This window comes from Podarcis cretensis (genome assembly GCF_951804945.1).
Source record: "Podarcis cretensis genome assembly, chromosome: 17".
In the NCBI taxonomy this organism is placed as follows: Eukaryota; Metazoa; Chordata; class Lepidosauria; order Squamata; family Lacertidae; genus Podarcis; species Podarcis cretensis.
In genome coordinates this window covers 7,101,658-7,115,647 of record NC_137187.1, presented here as the reverse complement: position 1 = coordinate 7,115,647, position 13,990 = coordinate 7,101,658, and the positions used below count along the sequence as shown (strand labels likewise).

Below are 13,990 nucleotides of genomic sequence, written 5' to 3'. Positions count from 1 at the left end.
AGTAAGTTGTCTTGCCAGGCTTAGCTATGTCACTTCCCTAACCTTGAGAGGAAATAGGTAAACAAGTCTATTGTCCCTTGGCCCCCAGTCTACCTGAGAGGCTCAGCATATGAAGAGGTTTGCACTGGCCGTTTCAGCTCAGCCGCATGGCTCTCACCAAGCCATTATTGAGTTCCTACACCAATAATTTAGGAACTTATGCCACTTTGTAACTAAGCTAAGTTTTACTGCCTATGCAACTTTTCTGACTGATGTATCGAAAAGCCCATGAATCTGACCTTTGGAGAGTTTGTAAGTAAGCCATTTTTTAAGTTACCAAATGTGTGGTCTTTGCTTATGCTGGGGGAAGAGGGAAACTTGAAAGGGCATATTTTAATGGTCCAACAGCCAGTGTTTCCATGTTTTACTTTGCTACATATTTTGTGATTTTAAATCTCTGCTGGGGTTCTCTCACCAAAGAGTACTTGCCCCAAACTTGGATCGTGGCATCTAGAGATTTCTCCCTCCCCACACCGCCCCACAGTTGGCACCAAAAGAAAAGGGCATATATATTAAGTCTCTCAACAGCAAAGCAAAGCAATAAAAACTCAGCACGTAGGTAAGCATTAGACATTATATCTGATTCCACTCTGCCAGGATACAATGCTAAGTTTAAGTTACACCGTAAAAGCTGTTATTGAGCAGAAACTATGCAGAGTCCAAACCACAACCATTTAGAGAGCTGAGTTCAGTGTCCTTTCCTTTATCCTCTCTGCCTGTGGGCTGGTTTGAGCTGGAGGTTATTAAAGTGGGGAGAGGCTAAAGTTTTCATGCTGGAGGCTCTGTGTGCAGTACAGTTTTGATAAGTAGCTAGCGGACCCCTCCAATGTGCTTTCAGACAATTATCTGAAAGGAACACACATAAAAATCACATGACTGCACCAACGGTGGTTGCAAGCGTTTTGTGCAAATTTTGCTCTGACCCTTTGTCTCATTTCGCACAGAAGTCACGGAATGCACCTAGGATTGCTCAAAGCAGCACATAGCTGACACAGCAACAGACCTAAGCAGTAATAAAAACATGGATGCTGAATTCCAAAACACAGTGGCCATATCAGCCATTAGTTAAAAGCCTTGGTAGATCAATGTGGGTGGAATGCAAACTGCAAGAACAGAAATCCCAAAACAGGGGCCAATGCTGAAAAGGTCCTGCTCTGTCCCCTGACAAATGCCACTCAGTTTATCTCAATGAACAGGGCAGTGTGTCCTGTTTCATTGTCTGAGGCCAAATGGGAACGTATCGTCCCAAAGCAGTGCTACCATCGAGTCCTGGCTAGATCTCACGGGCTTTCAACAAGATCTTGCAAGATCTCAAGAGATTTTGGCAAGATCTCGTGAGATCTCACCAGAAGCTGGTGCCACTGCCAGACCACTTATCTGTTGATGGTGGAGGTGACGGCTGTGATGGTCAGGGGGGACCAGCTTGGACTTCAGGTGCCTGAGGCAGATGTCTCATCCTGCCTCAAGGGTAGGCCAGCCCCGTCAATGAAAGGAGAGCAGATCCTTACTGGATAATCTAAACCAGGGTTTCCCAAACTCGGGTCTCTAGCTGTTTTTGGACTACAACTCCCATCATCCCTAGCTAGCAGGAGCAGTGGTCAGGGATGATGGGAATTGTAGCCCAAAAACAGCTGGAGAACCATCTTTGGAAAACCCTGATTGAAACATAAGGAAATGCTTCAGTTGTTTATCTGAATCAATTCATTCCGTAACTGAAAGAAAGAATGAATGAAAGAGGAAAAGTTTTTCCTGTACTGGAAGAATGAGATAGAAGAGCCCTGAGACTGTAGAGCACAGGTGGTTAACCTGTGGCCCTCCAGATGTTGTTGGACTGCAACTCCTGTCTGTGCCAGCTAGCAGGCCCATGGTCAAGGTTGATGGGAGTTGTAGTCCAACAGCATTTGTAAGGCAACCTCATCCTTGTAAGAGGGCATTTCACCATTTCAGAGTGCAGGTGGAGCATATCATTTTTAAATGCTCCTTCACATGAAAAAAATCCCGGCATGTAGAAACTTAGTACACAAGGATGGAGAAAGGTTCTAACTCAGTGCTTCCCTTGCTGTGAGAATTCAGCGTGTTTGTTTTATGTGGAGGGACTCTCAAAATGTCAGGGACTGTGCTGAGGAGGGCTGCACTGAGGAAGAATGGTGATAGCCTCCCCCTCCCCCTGCTCCGGGTCCTGAATCTTCCCAGGAGCAGGAGGATGGTATAGATTTGGAACAGTGGTTTGCAGAGGGGCATAGTTCAGAAGGCAGAAGCTGGGAAATACTGGATGGGGAACAGCTAGAAAAAGAAACACTGGAAGAGAGAGGGTTAACAGATTCACAGTCTCTGGACAGCATTCACCCCACCCTTCCCCAAAATCACGGAGAGCTCAGAAAGTGTCAGAACAGAAAGCGCAGAGGGTACAAGCTCAGATTACAAGACGTAGAAGTGACGTAGATTAATAGGGACGGAGAGGGGGAGTGACCCTTAATTGGGAGCACCACCATTTCTAGGAGACGTGTTCTTTGTTCTCTCACTGTGATTATTAAAGATTGGTAAGACATTCCTTTCTTTGATCTTCTTATCTACTGCCACGAGGGGAGAAAACTAATTCCCTGAAGCCTGACAGCATCCCAGCAGACCCCATTGCCGATAATGGTCCCTGGCCACCATCCCCCCTTTAAAATAACTTGTCTTTGTCGGACATGAGCAGCCTGATTTTAGCAGCCATTTTAATTTCCCACAATGCTCCTGACATCATATGGGGCACTGCTCTGAGTGCTGCTGCCTACCGCCCCCATCACCAGGTGAGCCTTCCAGGGGCCACCAATGGACCACTAAACTCAAGCCTCTTCATACCTGGAGCTGGTCCTGCACTTCACCCAAGCACAACCTTTTTCAGCCAACCAACTGCCCCCTCTTTCTGCCAATTCTGACGCTTACGGTTGCATCCTCACACCCTGCCCATTGAGGTCTGTTGTACAGTTGCTGTCTCCATCACTTTTGCTGCTTCCTCTGTCACAAACACCTGACCCAACTCTCATGGCTTTGTGACATCAACAGTAATATGGCCAATGCTCACCCTCTGCTCAGAAAACTCTGCATACCTAGCAACCAGCGCACTTAAGGCATGGGACAAAAAGAGATTAGGGTTCTTTGTTCTCTCGCTGTGATTATCAAAGTTTCTAAGTGGTAAGAAGACTCCTTTTCCTTTGTTCTGCTTATCTACTGCCATGGGGGGAGGAAGCCAGTTCCCCGAAGCCTGACACAAAGATGTGATTGTTGTACCTGCAGTCTGAAGTGGTACGGTCTGTTCTACCATCCCAGGGCTCTCCCACTTCATTCTGTTGTGGGTTTAGATACAACCTGGTTTCCGCTGCCAGCCCGTTACATAATTGTCAAAATTATTAATTTGTTCAGGGCGCTAGCCAGTCTTCTCTTCTCTCTGGAGGCTCTCTGTTCAAGCAGTGGTAGGTCTGGAGCTCAGCAAGGCATTAATACTCTGTGCCAGGACTTGGATAGAAGAAGGGTGGCAACTTTGCTTGACAAATCTATCAGAACAGAGTTTGACCTTTGATGGTTATTCATTGAGCTGATCGTCTTTGTAAGTGACTAAGGTAGTTAACGCATCATAAAAATCTACACAAGCGACTTGGCAAGTGTCCTCTTGGTTGCCTTGGCCAATTACCGCATCCATCACTTAGGCTGATGTTTATATGTAAATCACTCGCTGTACCATTTTCATTTTTCATGGGAAGTCTGCACGAGCCTTTTAAAATATCCATCTCCGGCACCCAGAGATTTCCTTTTATCTTTCACCATTAATATTTACCACCACCCAGGCATAGGAGATAGTCGCTGGGAAGTTCCAGTTTCCTTGCCAAGACAGACTTTTGTTTAAATTTATAATGGTCGCTCTTTGGGGAATTGCTGAGAAGTTAAGTCTGTGCTTTGTTTTTGATCGGCTTGGATTTGGAGCACCTCAAGTAAGAAAAAAGGCATCACACATCTGAAGAGTGTCATGTACAGTAGTGCTTTGAGTGTTATGCGAAGACTGGGGAAGAGGCCCAGGTGCAAATCTCCAACACCCAGTTATGAAGCTTACGGGGTGATCTTGGATGAGTCACTATCTCTCTCAGCCTAACCCACCCCACAGGGCTGTTGTGAGGGTAAAAGTGGAGGGAGATAATGTTTGAATTTGTAGGCTACCCTGTGTGCTGGTCCTGGGTGTGTGTGTGTGTGTGTTACCATGCGGCGTGGTCTGTGTCCGGTCCAAGGCTGAAGCAGGGTCCAAGGCAAGGAGTCGGGTGTGGTCAGGAACACTGGCAGAAGAGCAGGACAGGGTGCCGACAGGAACAGGTTACCAACAATGTTGCTCCCACAACCTGGGACTGGGCTGGCTGGCTTTTATCTGCCCCGAGGCATAGGGCAGCCCCGGTCCACAGGTGACTCGCCTCTCCTGGCCTGGAGGCGAGCACTCCTCCTGCGAGAACTTAGTTCCCTCCGCCTCTCTGCCCTGAGCCTCTGCAGCTCAGGAGAGGCTGGAGGGTTACCGGACCCAGAGGCAACCTCACTTTCCCCTGACAGGGCTGGGAGAGGAGCATCTGTAGGCAATGGGTCCTCGATCACCTCCAGAGTCAGAGTGGATTCAGCTGGTGTCTGCTTCTGAGGATTTGGCACAGGTGAGGGTCCTTCAGGTTCAAGCCCCTGCTCCAGCTCAGCCGGCCCTGGAGGTGGGGACTCCTGTGCAGCCTGGGATTCCTCAGGTTCAGCCTCTGAATCAGATTCCCAGGCCATCACACCCTGAGAGCATTTGTGCAGAAGGGTGGGATTTAAAACATTGCACAAATAAGTAAAGAAAAAAAGGAGGGACAGAACAGAAGAGAATATGGGTCATGCAATTTAATTGAACAGCAGTCAGGATCAGAGCTGAGTCGTAACTGGTTGTTGAGTGGAACCACAGTCAGGAACTCGAAGCCAATATGACTCAAGTCCCTGGCCCTCAAGGCTTTCCCCAAGCCACGCCATGCTCTTCCCAGTTGGTTACATTCTGTCCTACAGGGAAGTGGGTGGTGCTGTGGTCTAAACCACCGTGCCTCTTGGGCTTGCCAATCATTAGGTCGGCAGTTCAAATCCCTGCAATGGAATGAGCTCCTGTTGCTCTGTCCTAGCTCCTGCCAACCTAGCAGTTCGAAAGCACACCAGTGCAAGTAGATAAATAGGTACCGCTTCGGCGGGAAGGTAAACGGTGTTTCCGTGCGCTCTGGTTTCCGTCACTGTGTTCTGTTGTGGCAGAAGTGGTTCAGACATGCTGGCCATATGACCCGGAAAGCTGTCTGTGGACAAATGCCGGCTCCCTCAGCCTGAAAACGAGATGTGCACTGCAACGCCATAGTCACCTTTCACTGGACCTCACTGTCCAGAGGTCCTTTACCTTTACTTTACCTTACATCCTGTCCTGACTCTGATCTGCTTCCTTTTCATGTGCTGGAATGTGCCCTTGCCCTGTGACAGTTCCACTTGCTTGTCTGAATGAAGGCTGAGGGAGGGTGTAGTAACCTTGAACTTTTAAACACACACACACACACACACACACACACACACACACACACACACACAAATTCATTGGTTTTTAAGTAAATACAGATACAAGAACCATTAAACACTTATCCAGCAGTACACCTAATGGTGTTTGTTCTATCCATTGACTTTAGACACAAGCTTACACATTCCATGTTAAAACCTATTACTTAACATAACCTCTTCGCTGAGAAGATTGAGCAGTTAGTATAACAAGTTCTTGATGTGGGTCATTAACATACTTAAAGCAAGGGGATCACCTTGGACAGTGTCTCTATTTGTCATGCCTTTAATTTCACTTCTGTGTCTGGTGAGATGCTAAGACACTGCTGTATTCCAGATATTATTTTCCCTAACTTCTTCTTCTTCTTTAAATATATTTTTATTTGCTTTTCTGTTATGTCTCATAATCAACACATGCTATGTTACAGTCATACATAAAAAATAGCATAGGTATAAAACATAAACATATGATAGTGATAATAACGTATCTAAATTCTAATGTATCCGGGAAGGGCGGGGTATAAATAATAATAATAATAATAATAATAATAATAATAATAATAATAAATTTTCCAAGATTATTTAAATCCTCTTTATTTATTTTTTAAACATTTTTGAATTTTCTTTTCTTTTTACAAAGTAGTCATCATAAATAAATGAGAATAAAAATGTGCACCCCACTATCCAACCTCCCAAAATTTCAACACCTCTTGCGATGGTTTGACCCCTTTCCGTTTTAACAGTAGAAACACCCTCAAAATCATTTCTCTTGCATTTTCCCCATCTTACCTTAATGGCACATGTTAATTTATCATTAATAGCTATATCCCATTCCCTTATCTTCTGTCCCCAACATCTCACTGCCTCTCCCCAGCATATGTCAGCAGAGGCAATTGCCTCACGTTGCCCAATGACAGGGCTGGCTCTGACTTTTATGTATTGCAGCAGCAGCAGAGATCCAGACTTTAGGTCCACCCAGGCATGCCAGAGTTAAAGTTCCTGGTGTTCCAAAGGGAGCACCTTTCTTCTAACCTAATGAATGGAAGAGGGACAAAAGGCAGGAGGTAAACAGTGAACCCAGGCACCAGGCCCACAAACTTTTGTTTGGTCCTCCGGTGAACAAGTGGCCTTTTGTTTTCTTTTTGTAGCAGCCTATGGAGTGCATCTCCAATTAGTAATTCAGCCCAGCTCTTCCCTGGAACTCTGCTGACTGTCACCACCCGCAGATGTCCTTTTAAAAAGACTTGGACTGTACCGCCTGCCAGTTACATCGCTCTGCCGTTTCATTATATTTTGCAGATTATCACTGATATTCATTTTTAACTAGGCATTCTCATGCAGGAGGCCGCTGCATTTAGCTCAGAAAAGCCTTAGAGTGGCATAATCATTTCTTCCAGTGATTCAAGTTCTCATTTATTCCTCTTGTGTGCACCATGAATCCCCAAGGGACTAGAGCAGTCTTACCTTCTTCTTCTTCTCTGGCGACCACTCATAGCTGATTAAGATTGTCTTCCATGAACACGGTTTTAACAGTGAGTCCGTAAGTGACTGTGGAGGTCAATTCTGGATCCACACGTCCTTTCCACAGTGGGGACATAGGTTTCCGGGCGGGAGTTGATCAAGGTGAAGGTTTGTCAAGCGTGCCTTCCTCTTAGCATGTTTCTCCTTTTCGTCCTGAGTTTGAGCATCTTCAAAGCCCATGGCACCTTTGGTAAAGGCTGTTCTCCAATTGGAGTGCTCGCAAGCCAGTGTTCCCCAGTTGTCGGTGTTTATACTACATTTTTAAAGATTTGCCTTGAGAGAGTTTTTAAATCTCTTTTGTTGACCACCAGCATTACACTTTCCATTTTTAAATTTGGAATATAGTTCCTTTGGAAGATGATAATCAGGCATCTGAACATAACCAGTCCAACGAAGTTGATGTTGAAGACCACGTTAGACGGCAGAGGCCCCTGGGTCTAGTAGCACTTTTGTGATGTCACATGCCAGCAATGTCATGTGCTAGTGATGTCATTCTGTGATCAAGACTGGACCTACCATTAGGCAGAGTGAGGCAGTGACAGAAGCAAGCCAGCAATAAATCACACTGAGCAAGTTGGAGTCAACTCTTTATTCGCAAACACAGGAATGTCAGCCCCAATGAGAACGGCAACTCATCTCTGGCAGGTCTTGCTGCCACGAAGCACTTGCTGAGACTGAAGGTCCCTGCCTCTCCACAGCTGCCTGTCCCTTCCTCCCCAGGGTTTCTCCCAAGCAATCTGAGACGATGCCTGCATGAAGATAACTTTGCCTCCATCCTCTTCATGAGGTTCTGGGAGAGAAGCTGTGAGGGGAGCTTGTCACAGCTTCAGGGGGAGACACCCATGCCTCTTCATCAGCCTGACTCATCTCTGCTTCTTGACCTCCCTCCTCTCCTACTTCAGTTTCTCCCCCTTATTCTAGACTTCTTTCTGCCACAGACTCTCCCTTCTCACGAAGCCCTGTTACCTCTTCAGTTTCCAACACCTCCTCTTCCCAGTCATCCCACCACCAATCCACTCCTCTGAGTCTTCTTTCCTTGGGGGTTCCCCAGCTGGTTCCGCCCAACATTCCTTTGCATCCATCCAGTCCATGACGGACAGCTGTCGCAGGTGGAAAATGCTGGGAGACAGGCAGTAGGGAATAGGATGGTGGTTCAGTAGCAGGGAGGCTGGTGCAGGGCAAATGTACTAGTGGAGCCATTCTGGCACTCCTCCCTGCACCCTGATACCCACAGCTCAAGTGGATATTCCCCATTTCTGCCAAACCATTGTGGCAAGTGAAGTTACAACTCAGTCTAGTTACCGTTGGTATTCAACTCCCAGTAAACTCGCAAAAATGTATAAAACAGGGTCAAATATATGTTGGAAATGTATGGAAAAAGAAGGCACCTTTTATCATATTTGGTGGATGTGTAAGGTAGGAAAAGAATTTGGGAAATGATATATAATGAATTGAAAAAAATGTTTAAAATAACTTTTTCTAAAAAAACAACAACCCTGAAGCCTTTCTTTTAGGACTTACAGGTGCTGAAATCTCAATAGAGCAGAAAATACTATTTATGTATGCGACCACAATTGCATGGATGTTATTGGCCCAGAGGTGGAAAGAAAATAAAGTCCCGACCAGAGAAGAATGGCAGATGAAGTTGATTACGTTGAAATGGCAAAAATAACCGGAAGGCTCAGAAATCAGGAAGACCAAAACTTTAATAAGGAATGGGGAAAATTTATAATTTATCTTAGAAATCATTGTAAACAGTTATAATTGTTAGTAGGATTGGGATAACACTTGTAGTTTGATGGTGTATTTTGGATACACAGTCATACCTCAAGTTGAATGCGCTTCGAGTTGAGCGCGTTTGAGTTGCACTCCGCGGCAACCCGGAAGTAACGGAGCGCATTACTTCTGGGTTTCGCCGCTCGCGCAGGCTCAGAGACTCAAAATTATGTCACGCGCATGCACGGTAGCAGCAAAACGCGACCCGCGCACGCGCCGACGCACCATCACATCTTGCGTTCCATTTGGGATGCGAATGGGGCTCCGGAATGGATCCCGTTCACATCCCTGTAATGGAGATGTAAAAGATCTGGACAGTTATAAAAAAATGCAGAAGAAAATGATTAACATTAGGACCCACAAAGGAGAGGAGGGAAGTCCAGGAGATTCTTTGGAATCTTGTTTCTATGATGTAGGATATTTGATGGTAAAACTTAACTGGGAAAACCAAATAAATAAATTTATAAAAAACAACAACTCAGTCTAGTTTGAATTCTCAGACTGCCTCACTCTTCTCATTCTGGCTACCAGGACTCTGTCGACAATTTTTTTCCCTCTTCCCAGAGGCAACCTGAGGTTATTGTTGACAGGGCATTAGAGCGAAGTTTATTGTACGCGCTGCAAGACAGATTACGGCAAAATCAAACATCAGATTTTCTACCTTGGAAATAAACCACCAAGTGACTAAGAAATAAAATGTACTTTCCCCGGAAATATGTAAACAACTATCATTCATGCTGAAGTTCCAATGGCAGTATATGAGTTTTTCAATTAAATTCAAGTCAGCCATGCAGGGACTATGACATCCGTAATTAAAATGTGTTACTTGGGAACTAATAACTTTGAAGCCGAGAGGACGTTTTTGTAAATCAAGTGTAAATACCATTTGCTGCCTCGAATGCTAGAATTATGCTCTCAAGTTTATTTCTGATTAACCACATTGCATATGTCTGAACTAGCACTATCATCCATTTTTATTGATCAGTCATCTGCTTTTTTAACCAACTGATCCATTAATCACATAGATTTAAATAATGTGCATGTTGATGCAAACCTCAATATAAGTGTCTTTTGAGACACGGATTGAACGATAACTTACAACCAAACAAGGAAAAATCAGCTGCTGCTGATTTGTTAGAGGAAATATTAAAGCTGAACATTTGTTTGTTTTCATTCATTGCCACAGTAACTCACAGTAACATTGCCACAGTAACTAAAATAGCTGGGGGGCGGGGGGGGGAGATATATGAATACTTAAGGTGCAGTCATCACCAAAGAATGTAAATTAAAATACAGCCCCTTGCAATTCTCCATCTTATTTGTGGCCAAGAGCCACAGGGAGTACCATATCACCAGATTTCTCCAGGAGGAGCAGAAATACCCAAGTGTTTTTGGCAGTCGGGCTCCCCATTAGCAATGGCAGTAGCACAAGTGCTTTCTTAAAAAAAAAAAAAAAAATTTCCTGAAGGAGTATCAGCACAGCCTGGCAGCCATTTTGAAATTTCCACGAATCCTTCGCCTCCACATTACCTAGGCTAGGGGCATGGGTGTAGCTGGGGCGGGGGGAGGGGCAGTAAATAAATAAAAATACTTAACTAAAAGCAGAAATAATCAGAATATTTGACACTGAAATGCTCGCTTGAGGCCACTTGTATTGTAGAGCGGTTATTCAGCACCTTGCAGAGAGTAAAGACCTGGTTAAAGTCGATGATGGCAGTCGACGGTGAGCATCTCGATGGGCTTGGGGGAAAAGGAGGAATTTGAGAAGGAAGTGCTGAAAAGTTTGTTTTAGTTTAGATTTTTTTTTAAAATCAGATGAAAAAAGCGTGTTCTCTGTAATTTTGCAAAATATACCGTATTTTTCGCCCTATAGGACGCACTTTTCCCCCTCCAAAAATGAAGGGGAAATGTGGGTGCGTCCTATGGGGCGAATACAGGCTTTCGCTGAAGCCTGGAGAGCGAGAGGGGTTGGTGCGCACCGACCCCTCTCGCTCTCCAGGCTTCAGGAAGCTCTGCGCTACCCTCCCGAGCCTGGCGCGGCTTCGCGCCAGGCTCTGGAGGGTTGCGCAGAGCTGCCTGCATTCCGAAGCCTCGGGTGCGCTGAAGAGTGCGCCCGGGCTTCGCACAGCTGTCCGCAATCCTGGGGAGACCGGCGCGGCTCCCTAGGCTTGCGGATAGCAGGCTGTTCTGGGGGCTGGGGTGAGGGGAAGCTCAGGCTTCCCCCACGCCAACCCCGTGCCTGGGGGGGAAATAATTTTTTTTCTTTATTTCCCCCCCCCAAAAAAAACTAGGTGCGTCCTATAGGGCGGTGCGTCCTATGGGGTGAAAAATACGGTACTCATTAACCGCATGAAAGGTACTCCCTGATGTTATTTTTTTAAAAAATAACTTTTTAGTTTTCAAATGACTGAAGATTTTGACAGATTTTTCTGAACACTTGGGATCAAAAGAAAGTAATTTATAACAAATGGGTGTTGGTTTTTTATAATTATTTATGCTTTTCGGGTTTCTACATTTCACTAATTTTGCAATCATTTTAACATTTCAAAACTCGACTTCCTTTCCCTTCTTTCTGTGGTTCCTTAAATTTATTTTTAATATCTTCTGCATATCCAGATTAGCTTAATTAGTTCATTTATGTGTCTACTTTAAATATGTACTCTTATCAAACTGCAGGTTATTACAATAATCCTGCCAATGTTCTCATGTGTTTGTGATTTATTTGTAAATAGTCAAGAAACAATTTCCATTTTTTAAATAAAAAGTTTGTTATCTTGATTTCTTATACTTCTGGTAAGCTTTGCCATTTCTGCATATTCCATAAGTTTTTGTATCCCTTTGCTGGGACTTCTGCTTCTTTCCATTTGGGGGCGAGTAACATTCTCGTCACTTTAGTCGCAGACGTGAATAAGTTTCTATACAGTTTCGATACTTCTGTCCCTGTAATTTCCAAAATTAAAAATTGTTGAGACATTTCATTCCTTATCTGCTGGACAGAGGATGCTGACAGGTTGCTGCCCTCCAACATAAATCCCAGCTATGCCCCTGCCCCAGGGTTAGCACTAATGCTTCCTCTGCTGCTAGGCACACAATACTTCCCCTATTGAAATGGTCCCTTCTAACTCCCATGGAGGTCAATCTGCATAGCTAGGGTCTTATCCAAAGATCTCAAGAGAATCGGTGAAGAGGAGACTGTGGGATGTGATACACAAGGAGCAGTCAAATACGACATTCCTTGTTTTCCTAGAGTGGACATGCAAGGGGATGTTTGGTCCAGCCATTTGGAACTTCCTGTTTCCTCCTGGGCTGCGTCATACTTCCTTTGCATGTGACTAGAGGTGGGCGTGACCTTACCTGTGCAGGTAACAAAAGCACAAGGCACGCAGCACTCTCTCTCTTTGACTTCTTCCGTCGTGGGAGCAACAGCTTTTTAGCTAGAGATGCTCTATTGGCTTTCAGCCAAAAGAGGACACTGGGATTATTCCTGTATGGGATAGTTCCGCATGTACCATAAATACTTTGCAACTAAGTCTGCCTTCAGGGAGCCAACTGTGGACTGATGATCTTGTGAGTAAACTTCTTTTATTGACTTTAAATAAGATTGTCATGTGTTTATTCTTTTGAGACGGATAAAATGGGGAACTTACCAGGAACATACAATTCAATACTGAATTGTATGATAGTGAAAGGCTTTAACAAGCCTGCAACCAGCCACCCGCTGTGCGTTTGAAAGGGGAATGCACTCTGCTAAGTAAAGGGACTTGCTAACTCAAGTTACTGCACCATCACTGCAGATGGTGACAGCAGTCACGAAATTAAAAGACGCCTGCTTCTTGGGAGAAAAGCAATGACAAACCTAGACAGCATCTTAATAAGCAGAGACATCACCTTGCCAACAAAGGTCCGTATAGTAAAAGCTATGGTTTTCCCAGTAGTGATGTATGGAAGTGAGAACTGGACCATAAAGAAGGCTGATCACTGAAGAATTGATGCTTTTGAATTATGGTGCTGGAGGAGACTCTTGAGAGTCCCATGGACTGCCAGAAGATCAAACCTCTTCATTCTTAAGGAAATCGGCCCTGCGTGCTCACTGGAAGGACAGATCCTGAAGCTGAAGCTCCAATACTTTGGCCACCTCATGAGAAGAGAAGACTCCCTGGAAAAGACCCTGATGTTGGGAAAGATGGAGGGCACAAGGAGAAGGAGACGACAGAAGACAAGATGGTTGGACAGTGTTCTCAAAGCTACCAGCATGGTATCTGAAGAAGTGTGCATGCACACGAAAGCTCATACCAAGAACTAACTTAGTTGGTCTTTAAGGTGCTACTGGAAGGAATTTTTTTATTTTGTTTTGACAAGTTAGGAAGGATATTAATAAACAATATATCCTCTCTTGCCTTCCTGGACATTCCCACAGAGACAAGGCAAATGGATACCTGATGCTATGAAGACCATTGAATTACATTACTGGAGAGCATCAAGGGACTACATATGACCACAAACTTGACATGAGCCAACAGTGTAACGCGGCAGCTAAAAAAGCCAATGCAATTCTGGGCTGCATCAATAGGAGTATAGCATCTAGATCAAGGGAAGTAATAGTGCCACTGTATTCTGCTCTGGTCAGACCTCACCTGGAGTACTGTGTCCAGTTCTGGGCACCACAGTTCAAGAAGGACACTGACAAACTGGAACGTGTCCAGAGGAGGGCAACCAAAATGGTCAAAGGCCTGGAAACGATGCCTTATGAGGAACGGCTAAGGGAGCTGGGCATGTTTAGCCTGGAGAAGAGGAGGTTAAGGGGTGATATGATAGCCATGTTCAAATATATAAAAGGATGTCACATAGAGGAGGGAGAAAGGTTGTTTTCTGCTGCTCCAGAGAAGCAGACATGGAGCAATGGTTCCAAACTACAAGAAAGAAGATTCCACCTAAACATTAGGAAGAACTTCCTGACAGTAAGAGCTGTTTGACAGTGGAATTTGCTGCCAAGGAGTGTGGTGGAGTCTCCTTCTTTGGAGGTCTTTAAGCAGAGGCTTGACAACCATATGTCAGGAGTGCTCTGATGGTGTTTCCTGCTTGGCAG

At 44.9% G+C, this 13,990-nt stretch overlaps 1 long non-coding RNA gene across 1 annotated transcript; it reads right to left on the bottom strand.

The window, feature by feature from the left end:
* Positions 1 to 595: 595 nt before the first annotated feature.
* LOC307206569 lies at positions 596 to 3,708 on the bottom strand. The gene is made up of 2 exons (XR_013834359.1): positions 2,884 to 3,708; positions 596 to 885 (listed from the first exon to the last, which is right to left on the bottom strand). It is a non-coding gene; the product is annotated as an uncharacterized lncRNA (long non-coding RNA).
* Between the last annotated feature and the right edge of the window lie 10,282 nt (positions 3,709 to 13,990).